Below are 16,134 nucleotides of genomic sequence, written 5' to 3'. Positions count from 1 at the left end.
ACCTTCTCTGAACTGCTTCTAACACATTTATCTCCTTCCTTAAATAAGGAGACCAAAACTGTACACTTTACTCCAGATGTGGTCTCACCAAAGCCCTGTACAACTGTAACAAAATATCTTGACTTTTATATTCAATTTCACTTGCAATAAACAGCAGCATTCCATTTGCCTTCCTAATCACTTGCTGTACCTGCATACTGTTGGGAACTAGACATAGTTTAAGTAAGTTATATTTGTATATGTGGGTGTTAGGAATGAGTTTTAGCTTTAAGTTTATGTTTAATTTATATTTTGGTTTTAAGAAAGGGGGGGACCTTGAGTTTTAGTTTCACTTTAAAAAGTGCCTGCATGTTAATAACGTTTTATGACTCTTGAAGGGGAGTTAAGGCAAACACAAGGTCAAAAAAACTGGGCTGTTGCACACAGCGGCAGAGAGAAACAGAAAGCAATTTTAGTTCAGTTGGAGCCAGGCAAGGCTGGACATAGCAGAGAGAACTGCAGAGAGAGCAGATTTCCTATAAGAACAGGAGAAGGTCCCAGAAACCAGGGAACAGGTCCGAAAGGGAAAAGAGAAAGGTCCCAAGAAGATCTTTAAGTCAAGTCCAAGAACAAGGACAGGAATCTGGACCAAGATCCTGTTCAGTGGAAGCGAAAGCAAGGAGCAGAGAGGACGGCTTCAAGTTTAGAGAGAGAAAGTTGCAAGAGGCAGACTCAAGGCAAAGTGGGCTTGTGAGAAGCAAGAAGATCTGAGGAGACACTCAAGGTTGGTGACTCTTTACTATGGGCATTTGGAGCAGTGGTGTCCTGGTGGCACAACTGAGTATCTGAGAGAGTGTGTGTGTGGAAGGCAAAGCTTGAATGCACGTGGTGATCCAGGGGAGTGGAACACTGGATGGAGAGTTTGAAACCCTAGAGCTGGACCCTTGTGGAAGGTGTCTGAGAGAAAACATTGTTTGGGAGAAGATTCCAAAGCGGGTTCTTTGAAAGTGGAGATTGGAAACTTTCATGTGGAAGACAGAGTCCGTTGAGACCGGTTGGCTCACAAGTGTGATAAGCGGCTGGGGGGAGTTGATGAGAGACCCAAGCATCTGTTTGGGGTGGCATCTGTCACTTGGTGTACCTGACTACAGGTTGCCTATTGGTTTACATGGACTGTGTGCTTACTGTGAACATGAGAGCATAATTTGCAAAAGCTATCTTGTGTTATCCATACAAAAATGTATACCGGTGAAGGAGTATGGTAATGTAGTTTACCTTTTTTGTTTACTAAATGTTTTATTCTTTTGTCAAAAGTTCATCAGCTGACTCCTGGGACTCTGTTTAGTGGCCGCCCTCCAAGTTTCAATACATGTTAGGATCTTTTAAGCTGGGTTCCACCCAAGGATCTGGCTTGTTCAACAATAACATCAACTGGAATCATAACAATACTAACATTTTGTGATTCATAATGTTAAACCTAGGTGTTGTCTTTCTGCTGAAGTGAACTTAAAAAACCTCATGGCATTATTTTAAAGTAGAACAGAGGAGTTCTTCCAGTGTCCTGGCCAATATTTATCACTCAACCAGCTCATTCAAGTCATGCACCATTCTGACTTGGAGCTATATTGCTGCTCCTTCACTGTCACTGGGTCAAAATACTCCCTAACATAATTGTACCCACACCCCATGGACTGCCAGTGACATTCATATCCCATGAACAAATATTTAAATAACCCCCCTTCCCCCCCACCCCCACTAGGGCTAACTGTATGTACCTTGCTTGTCCTGCTTTCCACCCTTAATTAGCACATTCCTTTAGATAATATCACCACCTTCAACACCTCTTTGTCCTTTTGTCTGTGACATCTTTTGGTTATCTCCACCTATCATTGGCCCTCTATCCAGCTCTTCTTGTCCCATCCCCCTCCCCTTTTAAACCAGATTATATTTCACCTCTCTTCTATTTTTACTTAGTTCTGTTGAAGGGTCATTCGGACTCGAAACGTTAACTGTGTTCCTCTCTGCAAATGCTGCCAGACCTGCTGAGTTTTTCCAGGTGTTTTTGTTTTTGTTTTAAATAACAGCGAATTAGCTTTGAAATGCAGAAACCACATAGACACAGAGACTTTGTTGTGAACTTTGGAGTTGTTTTAACGTGTCAAACCCGAGGTGAAGCGCCTGGGCTCTTCAGAACAGCACCACAGTATAGAAGAGAAACTGGGGTAAGGCGTGAAGTACTGATGAGGAGGTGAGGTAGCGATGAGGCAATGCTAAATATAGGTTTATAAAAAGTTGCAGATTTTAAGACAAAAAGACCGACAGTTTGGGGCAGAGGGGGTTATGTAAGAGAGTTGCATAATTTGAGGCCCTGTGGAAAAATAAGTTAGAGTTGGAGAGAAAGGAAGAACGCATAGATGTATATTTGGGATTTAAAGGTAATTTGAGGCATCATGGTGTGAAATGGCACAAAAACCATTCAGCCCATCATGCCTGTTTTAGCTCCTCGCAAGAGCTATCAGGTTGGTTCCGCTCCACATAGCCCTACAAATTTTTCCCCTTCACGTGTGTGTGTGTGTATATATATATATATATATATCCAGTTCCCTTTTGAAAATTTCAGGTCATGCATTCCAGATCATATCAACCAGCTGCTTAAAGATATTTCTCCTCATGTCCCCTCTGGTTCTTTTGCAACTTACAGTGCAACAGTACTCTTTTTTCATTTACTCATTTACAGAATGAGGGTGTGACTGGAAAAACCAGCATTTGTTTCCCATCCTTAACTACTCTTGAGAAGGTGATAAGCTACCTTGAACCCCTGCAGTCCATCTGGCAAGGATGCTCCCACAGCACTATTAAGTAGGAAGTTCCAGCATTTTCCAGCAACGATGGAGGAGCGACGATATATTTCCAATTTAGGATGGATGTCAGAATTGGAAGGGAACTTACAGATGTGGTGCTCCCAAGGCTACCCTTGTCCTCCTAGATAGTAGAGGTCACAGTTTTGGAAAGTGGTGTTGAAGAAGCCTTGGTGAGTTTCTGAAGAGCTTCTTGTACATGGTATATACCACTGCCACTGGTGTTGGTAGTGGAGGGAGTGAATGTTTAAGGTGCTTGGTAGGGTGATGATCCAGTGGACTGCTTTGTCCTGGATGTTTTTTTTATCTCCTTGAGTGTTGTTGGAATTGCATTCGTCCGGAGAAGTGTGAAGTATTCCATCACACCCCTGTCTTGTGCCTTGTAGATGGTGGTCAGGCTTTGGGCAGCTGCAGGATGCCCAACCCCTGACTTATTTAGTAGACACTGTGTTTATATGGCTGGTACAGTTAAGTTTCTGTTTAATAGTGAGCCCCAGAATGTTATTGGTAGGTGATTCAGTGATGGTAACTCTATTGAACATGAGGGGTAAGTGGTTAAAATGTCTATTGTTGGAGGTTGCCATTGCCTGGCATTTGTGCAGCACAAAGGTTATTCCCCAGATGTCAGCCCAAGCCTGGATGTTGTCCAGGTCTTGCTGTATGTGGGCATGGACTGCTTGAGTATCTAATTATTGCGATTCCCCACCAGTAATACCTTTCAATTTGTTTGACACTTTTTAAAAATGTGCTTATATGAAAGACTGGTGTGAGGTAATAAAGGAGAATAAAATTAACCATAGGACAAAAAAAATGGATAATAGAATGGTTACACAAGGCAGCCAATTGGCCTATTGTGTTCTTTTTGGCTTTCTACAGGAGCAACTGAGCTGATCCCACTCTCCTGCTCTTTCCCGGTAGCCCCACAGATTTTTTTATACCAGATATTTTGAAAGAGAATGAGAGAAGCTGACCAAAGGGTCATTTACATTGCATCAATGGTGTGGGAAGTTAATCCAGAATCTATCTAGCTTCTGTTCCTGTTGCTTTGCTTAACATTTATTTTATTAGCATTATCTGGCTGCCTTGCATGTAGCTTGCCTGTCCCGCTTGAAAGCATTAACATTCACAATGTTTACATCTCACCTCGCATTGATCGACTCAAATATGAAACTTACAAAACAGTGACTGACAGATAAGGAACATACTGAAAAACACGGAACACCTTTGAACAAAATTATATTTCAACAAACGAGAACAGTGAGGTAGTTTCCTGCTGGTGTCCTTGCTTAATAGCATCCCACAAGGACAGTGGGCAATTCCAAACCGCCTCCAATCTACAGACAACTTTCACTTAGCTTACGGTGGTTAACCTGCATTTCACCTTGGGATATTTTTGCAGCAGTCAGCCAGGCGACCAGTATCTTGGAGAGTGCAGATAGATTATGCTTCAGGTGGGAACCCTGAATCATAACTAGGATTGCCAACTCCAGCTGCATGTAATCCTGGAGCTTTCATCTCCTGTGCTACTCAAATTTACCTAACATGTCCGTTCTGCTGTGCCAATCTGAAAATCAGTGGACTCTTCATTACCTGAATAGATGATTCTTGATGGTTGGTCAAAAAGCTTTTTATTTCCCATCACCAACATTTTCATAACTAATAAAAGATTTAAATTTATTTTTATATTTATATTTTTTTAATATTTTCTATGAAATCTGTGATTTTCCTCCTGGGCTGCTGTCATCAATGTATTAGAGATTAATCTGCAACCCTTGGAAACTCCAGGGTTAATTAGAACAGGGAGGGTATTAAAAAGGAACACAATAAAAGGGAAATGGAGGGTAAAAGTCCTCCTTACTAACATCTGCGGGCTAGTGCCAAAATTGGGAGGGCTGCCCCCCCCAGCTATTCGAGCAACAGCCTGACATTGTCTGTAAGGTATGATTCCTGTCCCAGACACCACCATCACAATCTCTGGGTATGTCCTGTCCCACCAACAGGACAGACTCACCAGAGATGGCAGAACTGTGGTCTACAGTCATGAGGGAGTTGTCCTGGGAGTTCTCAACATTGACTTCGGACCCCATATGGAGTCTTTTGTGGCATCAGGTCAAACATGGTCAAGAAAACTTCCTGCTGCTTACCGCCTACCCACACCCCCCGGCTAATGAATCAATACTCCTCCATGCTGGACACCACTTGGAAGGAGCACTGAGGGTGGCTAGGGCACAGAATGTACTTTGGTGAGGGACTTCAATGTCATCACCAAGAGTGGCTCTGTAGCACCCTACTGACCAAGCTGGTCGAGTCCTAAAGGACACAGCTGCGAGACTGGATCTGCAGCAGGTGCTGAGGGAAATAATAAGAGGTAAAAACCTACTTGACCTCATCCTCACCAATTTACCTGTCATCTGTCCATGACAGTATTGGAAGGAGTGACCACTGCACAGTCCTTTTGGAGACGAGAGGTTCTTCTGTGATACAACAACTGCGCTCCTTTTCATCAGCAGATTCGATGATGATGTCTGGATTAGAATGGAGAAAACAAAGGACTGCACGTTCAGAGAAAGATCGAGCGAGTGAGGGAAGTGGAAAAGCTGATATAGCTGATAGCTTGCTGACAGTTCCTGAGAAAAAAGATTGTCAGACTATTTACAGCAATTAGGCTGCATTTTACCAGAATAACTCATTGTGTGGTGTGAACTATAATGCTGCTTTTTTTCTTCTACCGCGTATTCGTCTAAGCAGCAACATAGATCAGCTTTGTATTAATAATTGTACAATTATGCAGTATTATTGAGTCATCCCATTTTTAGGATGATGGAGTAGAGTTTGTTTAATTGATGATGACAATGTACCTTCCTACCTCTGTATAAAACAGAGCTATTTTTCAAACGCTAATGTTTCTCACTGTTTAATTGCTCATTAGCCATATGTTAACATCGGCTGCTATAGCTTCGGCTGATGTCAGCGGCTGACCTCATTTGAAGTGCTGTTGTCAGTATAAAGAAGACAAAAGACCAGATCCATGATAACCTAGCGCAGAAGTCTCTGAGCTGCAGCCCATGAGTTGTCTGCAGCCTCTGAAACCCAAGCAATGCAGTTCTCTTTGTGCTTCTGTTTATTTACCCATTGCTTTATCCTGATGGAATTTTGTGGTTATGGAGATTTTGGAAAGGGCTGTTATTAGTGTTTGATGGATGAATTCTGATTCACATCATCAAGATCCATTAGTTATCTGCTTGAGATACTTGCAAGTTAAAGCTGAACGTCCATTTAATCTTTATACATGGCCCATGGATAGAAAAACAGGCCTAGTTTGCTAAGTGTACCTGCTGGAGTAATACTGGACCTCATAGATTAGGCAGGACCCTGGTTTGATTGCTGTTATATATTAAGTTAGGAATGGTGGTGTAGTTCCAAGCCAGGATGATGTGTGACTTGGAATGCAACTTGCAGATAATGGTGTTCCCATGTGTCTACTGCCCTTGTTTTTCTAGGTGACAGAGATCATGAATTTAGGAGGTGCTGTCAAAGGAGCCATGATGAGAGTTTTTTTACACACAGCAGCCAACGGTGACTGAGGGGATGTATGCTTCTTTTGGAGGATAGGGGGCTAATCAAGTGGGCTGCTTTGTCCTGATGGTGTTGAGCTTCTTGAGTGTTGCTAGAACTGCTCTCATCCAGACAAGTGGAGAGTATTCCATCGCACCCCTGACTTGTACTTTTGCAGATGGTGGACAGACTTTGGGGAGGCAGGTGAGTTACTCACTTCCCAGCCTCTGACCTGCTCTTGTCGCCACCATATTTATATGGCCGGTCCAATTCAGTTTCTGGTCAATGGTAACCCTTTAGGATGTTGATAGTGGGGGATTCAGTGATGGTAATGCCATTGAATGTCATGGGGAGATGATGAGATTCTCCCATGTTGGAGATGGTCATTGTCCAGTACTAGTAAGTTACTTGCAGCTTATCAGCCTGAAGCTTGAATTTTGTCCAGGCCTGGCTGCAATGCGAATGTTTTGATGTTGGCAAGGACAGGATGAGTTAGACAGATGCTGGTGGTTTAATAAAAACAAGGTGCTACCTGCACTTCCAAAAAAGAAGACATGCTATGTTACAAGGGTAGCCATGAGTCATCTATTTTATAATGGATATTCTGATGCTGCAGCAAAGGGTTACTTTTATTCAGAACAGTAATTGTTTGTTTTTCCCCAATCCTGCTGATATCTAGTTTTTAAAAATTAACTTGCTTTGGTCAAAGTGCAGATGTTAGGCAGCCAGGATTCATTAAATGGTGCTCTGAAACAAAGCCAATACATTATCACGCTCACTAGGGTTGGAGAGCAGTGCTGATTTGCTAAAGGGAGGAGACATGAAGCGTAGCACAGCACATAGGTTTGTCCATTCAGTAATAGTATTTTGCAGAGAATTATTCATGGGTCTGAGAATTATGTTGCCATATGGTACCTTTCCTGTAATACTCCAATCAGAACAATGTCTCCCTTGTGTTTAAGCTCAGTTGGCAGAGTTACACAATGGAAAGTTCCACCGTTTCATTTGTATACTTTGATGTGTACTTTCTAATGCTCTATTTTAAAAAAGGTTTGTCCTAAGTCATTCATTGCCTGAATATGGGTTTTTATTTAACCTCAAATTACCCATGACTAAAGCTGCAGAGTTTATTTTCTTCATTTTTCCTCTCTTCCCTTTTTCTCCCTGCTCTTCCTCCTCTGAAAACATACAAATCACTAAAATTAGCCACAGTGGTTTTTAAGACTGTTTAGAAAAGCCAACAATGAACTGGGGTTCATTTCAAGAGGGATAGAATTGTAAAGCAGTTATGCTAACCATAATTAGACCACAGTCTGCATACTGTGAACAGTTTTCAGTTTCTTATTAAACAGGAACATGGGAAATAGGAGCAGAAGTAGACCATTTAGCATCTCATCCCTGCTCTGCCATTCAGTTAGATCGTGGCAGATCTTCTACCTCAATGCCATTTTCCTGCACATATCCCATATCCCTTGATGTCTTTACTACCTAGAATCTATTGATCTCTGTCTTGAACATAATCAATGACAAAGCCTCCATAGCCCATAGGGTAGAGAATTCCAAAGATTTACCACCCTCTGAGTGAAGAAATTCCTCCTCACCTCAGTCTCAAATTGACTACATCTTATTTTGATACTGTGCCCCTGGTTCTAGACACCCTACCTACCCAAGCCAACCATAGCCAGATATGCTTCCTGCATGTACCTTGTGGAGCCCTGTAAGAATTTTGTACATTTTCAATGAGATCACCCCCTCATTCTTCTAAATGCTAGAGAGTACATCTCAGTCTCCTCAATCTCATCTAATAGGACAATCCTGCAATCCCAGGATTCCATCTGGTAAACCTTTGTTGCACTTCCTCTATGGCAAGTATATCCTTCCTTGGGTAAGGAGACCAAAACTTTAGCAATGCACCAGATGCGGTCTCACCAAGGCTCTGTACAATTGCAGAAAGACACCTTTACTCCTGTACTCAAATCCTCTTGTCATAAAAGCCAACGTACCATTTATCTTCCTAAATGTTTGCTGCACCTGCATGCTAGCTTTCAATGAGTCATGAACAAAGACACCCAGGTCCCTTTGGATATCAACACTCCACAATCTCCCACCATTTAAAGAATACCCTGCATTTCTGTTTTTCCTGTGGATAGCTTCACAATTTTTCACTTAATATTTTATCTGACGTGTTCTTGCCCACTCATTTAGCCTGCCAAAATACCCTTGAAGCCTCTTTGCATCCTCCTCACAATTCACATTCCATTTTGTGTCATCAGCAAACTTAGAAATACTACATTTGGTCCTCACATCCAAAACATCGAAATTGATTGTGAACAAATGTGGGCCAAGCACTGATCCTTGCAGTACCCCACTAGTCTCGGCCTGCCAGCCTGAGAATGACCAGTTTGTTCCCACTCTGTTTTCTGTCTGTTAACCAATTCTCAATCCATGCCAATTTATTAACCCAATCCCGTACGCTCTAATTTTGTTTACTAACCTCCGTGGAACCTTATCAAAAGCCTTCTAATAATCCAAATATACCACATCATTGGTTCCTCCTCATTTATTCTGCTAGTTACATCCTGAAGAACTGTCAGCAGGTTTGTCGAGCATGATTTCCCTTTCATAAATCCATGTTCACTCTGCCCAAACCTACCATTATTTTCTAAGCGTCCAGTTATCACATCCTTTATAATAGATTCTATCATCTTCTCTACCATTGATGTCAGGCTAACAGACTTGTAGTTCCCGATTTTCCTCTCCCTCCTTTCTGAAATAGTGGGATTACATTTGTTACCTTCCAATCTTCAGGAACCATTCTGGAATCTATAGAGTTTTGAAAGATTACCATTATCTCTACAGCCAGCCCTTTCAACACTGGGATGTAGATCATAAGGTCCAGGGGATTTATCTACTTTCAGTCCCATTAATTTGTTAATTTCTCCAGTACTACATTTTCACTAATACTAATTTCTTTCAGTTCCTCATTTCCACTAGTCCCTTGATTCTCGAGTATTTCTGGGAGGCTTTTGTGCCTTCCTACATGAAGCCAGACACACAGTATTTATTTAGTTTCTCTGCTATTTCCTTATTCCCCATTATAAATTCTCCTGTCTCTGTCTGTAATGGGCCCACATTTGTCTTTGCTAATCTTTTCCTTTTTATATTCCTGCAGAAGCTTTTACAGTCTATTTATGTTCTTTGCTAGTTTACTCTTGTGTTCTATTTTCTCTTTCTTTATCGGTTTATTGGTCTTTCTTTGCAGTATTCTAAAATGCTCCCAATCCTCAGTCTTACCATTTTTATTAAGCAACTTTATAAGCCTCTTCCTTTGGATCTAATAGAATCTTTAACTTCTGTTAGCCACAGTTGGATCACTTTTCCTGTTGGGTTTTTGTGCCTCAAAGGAATGTAAATTTGTTGTAAACCATGTATTAATTCTTTAAATACTAGCTATTGCTTGTCTACTGTCAGCCAATTTTCCATTCATATTTTTATTTACTTTGTTTAAATTTAAGACCCTAGTTTCAGATTGAAGTGCATCACTTTCAAACTTAATTTAAAATGGTCAATGCCTTAGTTGGCTCCTCAACAAACTGTTCTAGAAAATCATTTTGTATATATTCCAGGAATTCATCTTCCATGCGTTAGTGCTAATTTGGTTTACTCAGTGTATGTAGATTGAAATCCTCCATGAGTCCTGTATTATCCTTGTTACATACACCTCTAATATCATACCCTATATCACCACTACTATTTGGTGGCCTGTAAATAACTCCCACCAATGTTTGCTGCCCCTTGCTGGATTCTCCTTTATTATGTTGGCCTTTGTTTCTGCTGTCTTCCAATTTCACTTAATGTTTTTCTTCTTACCATTACCAGCTTTGTTTCTCCATCTGAGTTCCCTCTCTAGTTCTCATCCCCCTGTCAAGCTAGTTTAAACCCTCTCCAACAGCACTAGCAAATCTGCTGGCTAGGATATTGGTCCCTGTCTTGCTATGGCGTAACCTGTCCGCATTTTATAGGTCTCACCTGCCGCAGAACGAGCCCCAGTGCCTCAGAAATCTAAAGCCCTACCTCCAGCACCATCTCTCCAGCCATTTGCTTTATCTTCCAACTTCTGTACTCACTAGCAAGTGACACTGGGAGTAATCCTGATACTACTGCCTTTGAAGTCTCGCTTTTTAATCTCTTTCCTAACTCTCTCAAGCTTGTTTTCAGGATCTTGTCCCTCTATCTACCTATGTCAATGGTACCGATGTGGACAACAACCTCTGGATGTTCACTCTCTCCCATGAGAATGCCCTGCAGCTGCTCGGTGACATCCTTGACCTTGGCACAAGGGAGACAACATACCATCCTGGAGTAACATCTCTGGCCACAGAAACGCCTGTCTGTTCCCTTAACTATTGAATCTCTTACCACTATTGCTCTTCCACTCTACTTCCTCCCCTAATGGCTTTGGCTGCACACCTCTTAGGAACCATCATCCTCACCAGTATCTAAAACAGAAAACCATGTAGTGGGCGAGATGGACTCCGGGAACTCCTGCACTACCTGCCTGGTTCTCCTAAACTGCCAGACAGTCACCCAGTACCCCACTGCCCATACTGTCTTAACTTGCAGTGCGACCAGCTCCCACTGTGCTCTCCACATAATCCTCATCCTTGTGGATGCGCCACAGTGACTCCAGCCGTTGCTCGAGTTCTGAAACCCAGAGCTTATATTTCTGCAGCTGGTGACACTTCCTGCACATGTGGTCGTCTAGGCCACAGGAAGCACCCACAACTTTTCACATGTTACAGGAGGGGCATTCCACATGACCAAGCTGCCTTGCCATGCTTTTACTTTACGTTTATAAACTGGAGACTTAAATCTAGACCCTACTGCTCCTAATAAGCTTTACTACTGCTCATAAGCCTTACTCCTACTAATAAACCCTTAAAATTATCACCAAATTGTCTGAGTTTTAAAAGATATGTGAGCAAAGTACTCACCAACCAATTACTTATGTTTCTTGTGATGCCATACTTTGAATTTTTCTCAGAACATGGCCACTCAACAGACTGGCGCCCCCCCCCCACCCCCCCGCTCTTTTAAACTGGTCTGCCCAAAATTAAGGGAGCTACTTATGTCAACAGCACTCCCTCTCTCACAGCACCGAATTCCCTCACTCACCGAATTCTCAAGCGCTCACACTGTGACCAGCTGCTTTCTTCGCGCTTGCTTACCTTATGTGCTTAGCAAGGCCACCTCTATAAGAGCTGAAATTCTACAAAGATGAGTCAGCACTGCTGGCAAGAGAATCTAGTTCAAACTAGCTACCTAATTAACTAACTGCAGCTGCCTCTCCTGTAGGGAGCTTATTTACCCCTGACTAAGACTGAGTAACTTAAACAGTAATTTGTAGTTGAATTCTAAATGCAAACTAAACTAGATTTTAGAAAGAAATTAACCCTTAAAATTCTCTCACTCACCAGATTCCCAAGCACTCATTCTGTTACTAGCTGTTATCTTTGTGCTTGCTTAATTCAAAAGAAGGATATAGAGACACTGGAGAAGGTTGAGTTTTTTTTTTTTACAGGGAAGATACTAGAACTGAGAGTTCATACTTATCAGGAAAGATTGAACAGGCTGGGGCTCTTCATAGAAGGGAAGGCTGACTTGTGACCTGATGGTGTCCTTTAACATTTTGAATGGATTTGAATGAGTAGACATAGAGATATTTCCACATGTGGGGGAGACTAGAACCAGGGGTCATTACTATAAGATAGACACTAATATATCCAATACGTAATCCAGGAGAAATCTTTTACCCAGGGTGTGGTTAGAATGTGGAACTTGCTAACACATGAAGTGGTTGAGGTGAATAGCTTAGATGTATTCAAGGCAAAGCTAGATAAACATTTGAGGGAGAAAAGGATATAGGTTATGCTAGTGTTGTAGGTGAAAGCGCAAGTGGAACATAAATATTGCCATGGAACAGTCCGCCTAGAGACAAAGCCCCATCAACATAGTGAGGACACCCTCCATTGTGCTGTGTGGCACTACTACCATGCTAAATGGGATTGATTCACAACAGCTATAGCGGTTCAAACTGGGCACCTTTGAGGCATTTGAGTCATTGTCAGCAGCAACAGAATTATATTGTATCACAATCTCTAACTTCATCATCCGGCATACCCCTCACTATGTCATTACCACCAAGACAGGGACCAACCCTGGTTCAATAAGGAGTGTGAAAGAGCATGCCAGGAGCAGTACCAGGCATACCTAAAGATGATGTGCCAACCTGAAGCTACAGCGCAGGACAACGTGCATTAGAAACAGTATGTAATAAACAGTGAGCAATCCCAAAACCAACAGATCAGATAAAATCTTTGCAGTCCTACCTCAGCCACTTGTGAATGTCAACAGATAATTAAACAACTAATGGAGGAGAAGGCTGCATGAATATCCTCATCCTCAGTATTGGTGCCCAAAAGCCCAAAATGCAAGGACAAGGCTGAAGCATCTGCAACCATCTTCAGCCAACCATGCTGAGTAGATGATTCATCTCAGCCTCCTCCTGAAGACCCTGCCATCACCATGCCAATTTGATTCACCGCACTTGATATAAAGAAACAGCACTGGATACAGCAAAGGCTATGGGCGCTGACAACATATCAGTTGTAGTGCTAAAGACTTGTGCTCCAGAATTAGCTGCTCCTCGAGGCAAGCCATTCCAGTATAGCTACATCACTGGCATCTACCTAACAATGTGGAAAATTGCCCAGATATGTCCTGTCCACAAATAGGACAAATCCAATCTGGCCAATTACTGCCTCATCATTCAATCATTTGCAAAGTGATGGAAGATGTAATTGACAGTTCTATCAAGTGGCACTTACTCGGCAATGGTATGGTCACCTTTGCTCAGTTTGGGTTCTGCCAGGACCACTCAGCTGCAGACCTCATTACAGTCTTGATCCAACCACATGTAGAGCTGAAAAAGGTGAGGTAAGAATGACTTCTTTGACATTAAGACAGCATTTGACTGGGTGTTGCATCAACAACAACTTGTATAGCACCCTTAACATAATAAAATGCCCCAATGCACTTCAGATGATCATTATAAAACAAAAATTGGCACTGAGCTATATAAGGTGATATTAGGGCTGATGAGCAAAAGCTTGGTCAAAGAAACAGTTTTAAGGAGTTATCTTAAAGGAGGAAAGGGAGGTAGCGAGATTTAGAGAGGGAATTCTAGAGATTAGGTATTAGGTAGCTAAAGGCACAGCCACCACGGGTGTAGTACACTTTCCCCCTTCATAACCCTTGGTTGGGTGATTTGGAGCAGGGACTACAGTAGCCTGTTGTAGCATTTCTGCAGCCACTCTAGTTGGGTTCAGTTAAGTCAGCACAGATTGGAGGAAAACCTGGGACTTTCCTGGCTTGTGTGGCTAATCAGACTTTATAAAAATATTTGAAACAAAACCACCTGTGTGTATTTTTACACATTTTAACACATCTGCAATCTGGTTCAATTGTACTCTGCTAACATGGCATTAACATTTTTTGTTTATTCATTCACGGGATGTGGGCTTCACTGGCTGGGCCTGCACTTACTGCCCATTCCTAGTTACCCTTGAGAAGTTGGTGTGAGCTGCCTTTTTGAATTGCTGTAGAACAAGTGGTGTGGGTACACCCACAGTGCTGTTAGGAAGGGAGTTCCAGGATTTTGACCCAACGACAGTGAAGGAATGGTGATATATTTCCAAGTCAAGATGGCGAGTGACTTGGAGGGGAACTTCCAGGGGGTGGTGTTTCCATCTATCTGCTGCCCTTGTCCTTCTAGATAGTAGTGGTCGTGGATTTGGAAGTAGCTGACTAAGGAACCTTGGTGAATTCCTGCTGTGCATCTTGTAGGTGGTGCACACTGCTGCCACTGTATATCAGTGGTGGAGGGTGTGGATGTGTTGCCAACCAACTGGGCTGCTTTTTCCTGGGTAGTGTCAAGCTTCTTGAGTGTTGTAGGAGCTGCACTCATCCAGGTAAGTGGAGAATACTCTATCACACTCCTGACTTATGCCTTGTAGATAGTGGACAGGCTTTGGGAGTCAGGAGGTGATTTACTTGTCGCACGATTCCTAGCCTCTGACCTGCTCTTGTAGACACAGTATTTATATGGCTAGTCCAGTTCAGTTTTTGATCAATGGTACCCCCCCCCCCCCGCCCAGGATATTGATAGTGGGGCTTCAGTAATGGTAATGCCATTGAAAGTTAAGGAGCGATGGTTAGATTCTCTCTTTTTGGAGATGGTCATGGCCTGACTCGTGTGTGCCACGAATGTTACTTGCCACTTGTCGGCCCAAGCCTAGATATTGTCCAGGTCTTGCTGTATTTGGACATGGATTGCTTCAGTATCTGGAGAGTTGTGAATGGTGCTGAACATTGTGTAATCATCAGTAAACATTCCCATTTTTGACCTTATGATGGAAGGAAGGCAATTGATGAAGATGGTTGGGCCGAGGACACTACCCTGAGGAACTCCTGCAGTGATGTCCTGGAGCTAAGATGACTGACCTCCTACAACCACAACCATCTTCCTTTGTGCTAGGTCTGACTCCAACCAGTGGAGAGTTTTCCCCCTGATTCCCATTGACTTGAGTTTTGCTAGGGCTCCTTGGCAGGGCCAATAATTTTGGCCAAATTGGGGTTGACTTTGAAGTAAACTTATGTGAAAGGAGATGGAAGTTATTTTTGAAGTGAATTAGCTATGGTTGTTCTTGAACTATTATGTGACTTAACAAAGTCTATCTTGCTGGTATAGTAATCGCTATAGTATGCTAGTTGTCGAGTTACAAGTTTATTATCTTCTTAACTCTGAACTGCAAAGCTGTTGGGTGATTTTTTTTTCATCTACAAGCAAAGTAGCCTGACTCAAGAAGGTCATTCGGATTATCTTGTATGTCAGAGGTACTGTCTTTTAGATGAGAGGCTAAACTGGCCCCATCTGCTTCCTCAGATAGATATAAAAGATCCACTGCATTATTTTGAAGGAATAGGTGTCTTGGACAACATTTATCCCTCAGCCAACATAAATAAAAGCAGATTATCTAGTTATTTATCTCATCGCAGTGTGCAAATTTGCTGCCACATTTTCCTATGCTACAGCAGTGACTACACTTCTCAAAAAGGTACAAACTCCATAAAACTAAAGCGAGCACTTGCAAAAGATAGAGAGGGAGATGCACCAGTAAGTTTTAAAATTTACTGTTTTTAGCAGACCTAACAGGACATGCAGACAAGCTTTTTGGAATGCCCCCAAGTTTATTAAAAGCATTGTTTCAAACAAGTTGCCTCTTTCCTTTGTAATGATCCCAGCTGATGTTACTACTGGACAAGTCAGATGCCAGGTGGAACCTGGTTGATAGATCCTAACTTTTATTTGTTTGTTTAAACAAAGTGTCTGCAAAGTGGAGAGTAGCTACCAAACAGAGTCACAGGAGTCAGCTGATGAACTTTTAACAAAATAAAACATTCATTATACAACAAAAGGAGGACTATATTATAATACTCCTTCATCCACAACTATACCTTCACAGATGTATACAGATTTGTAAGGATAACACAAGTTACACAAGCTATCTTATACTTTAATGTTCACAAGTACACAGTGCATGTAAACCAATAAGTGACCTGTGGCCAGGCACACCACACTCTGATACCAAGTGACAGATACCATCCCAAACAGATGCTATGG

General features: G+C 42.2%; 1 protein-coding gene across 1 annotated transcript in view; it reads left to right on the top strand.

The window, feature by feature from the left end:
• Positions 1–16,134, top strand: part of ttc7b (tetratricopeptide repeat domain 7B) — a 303,169-nt gene that overhangs the window by 53,553 nt on the left and 233,482 nt on the right. The window lies entirely within an intron of this gene.

Source organism: Carcharodon carcharias, chromosome 20 (assembly GCF_017639515.1).
Source record: "Carcharodon carcharias isolate sCarCar2 chromosome 20, sCarCar2.pri, whole genome shotgun sequence".
Taxonomy (NCBI): domain Eukaryota; kingdom Metazoa; phylum Chordata; class Chondrichthyes; order Lamniformes; family Lamnidae; genus Carcharodon; species Carcharodon carcharias.
Note: the sequence above shows the minus strand (reverse complement) of the source record. Positions and strands in the feature narration are given on the sequence as shown.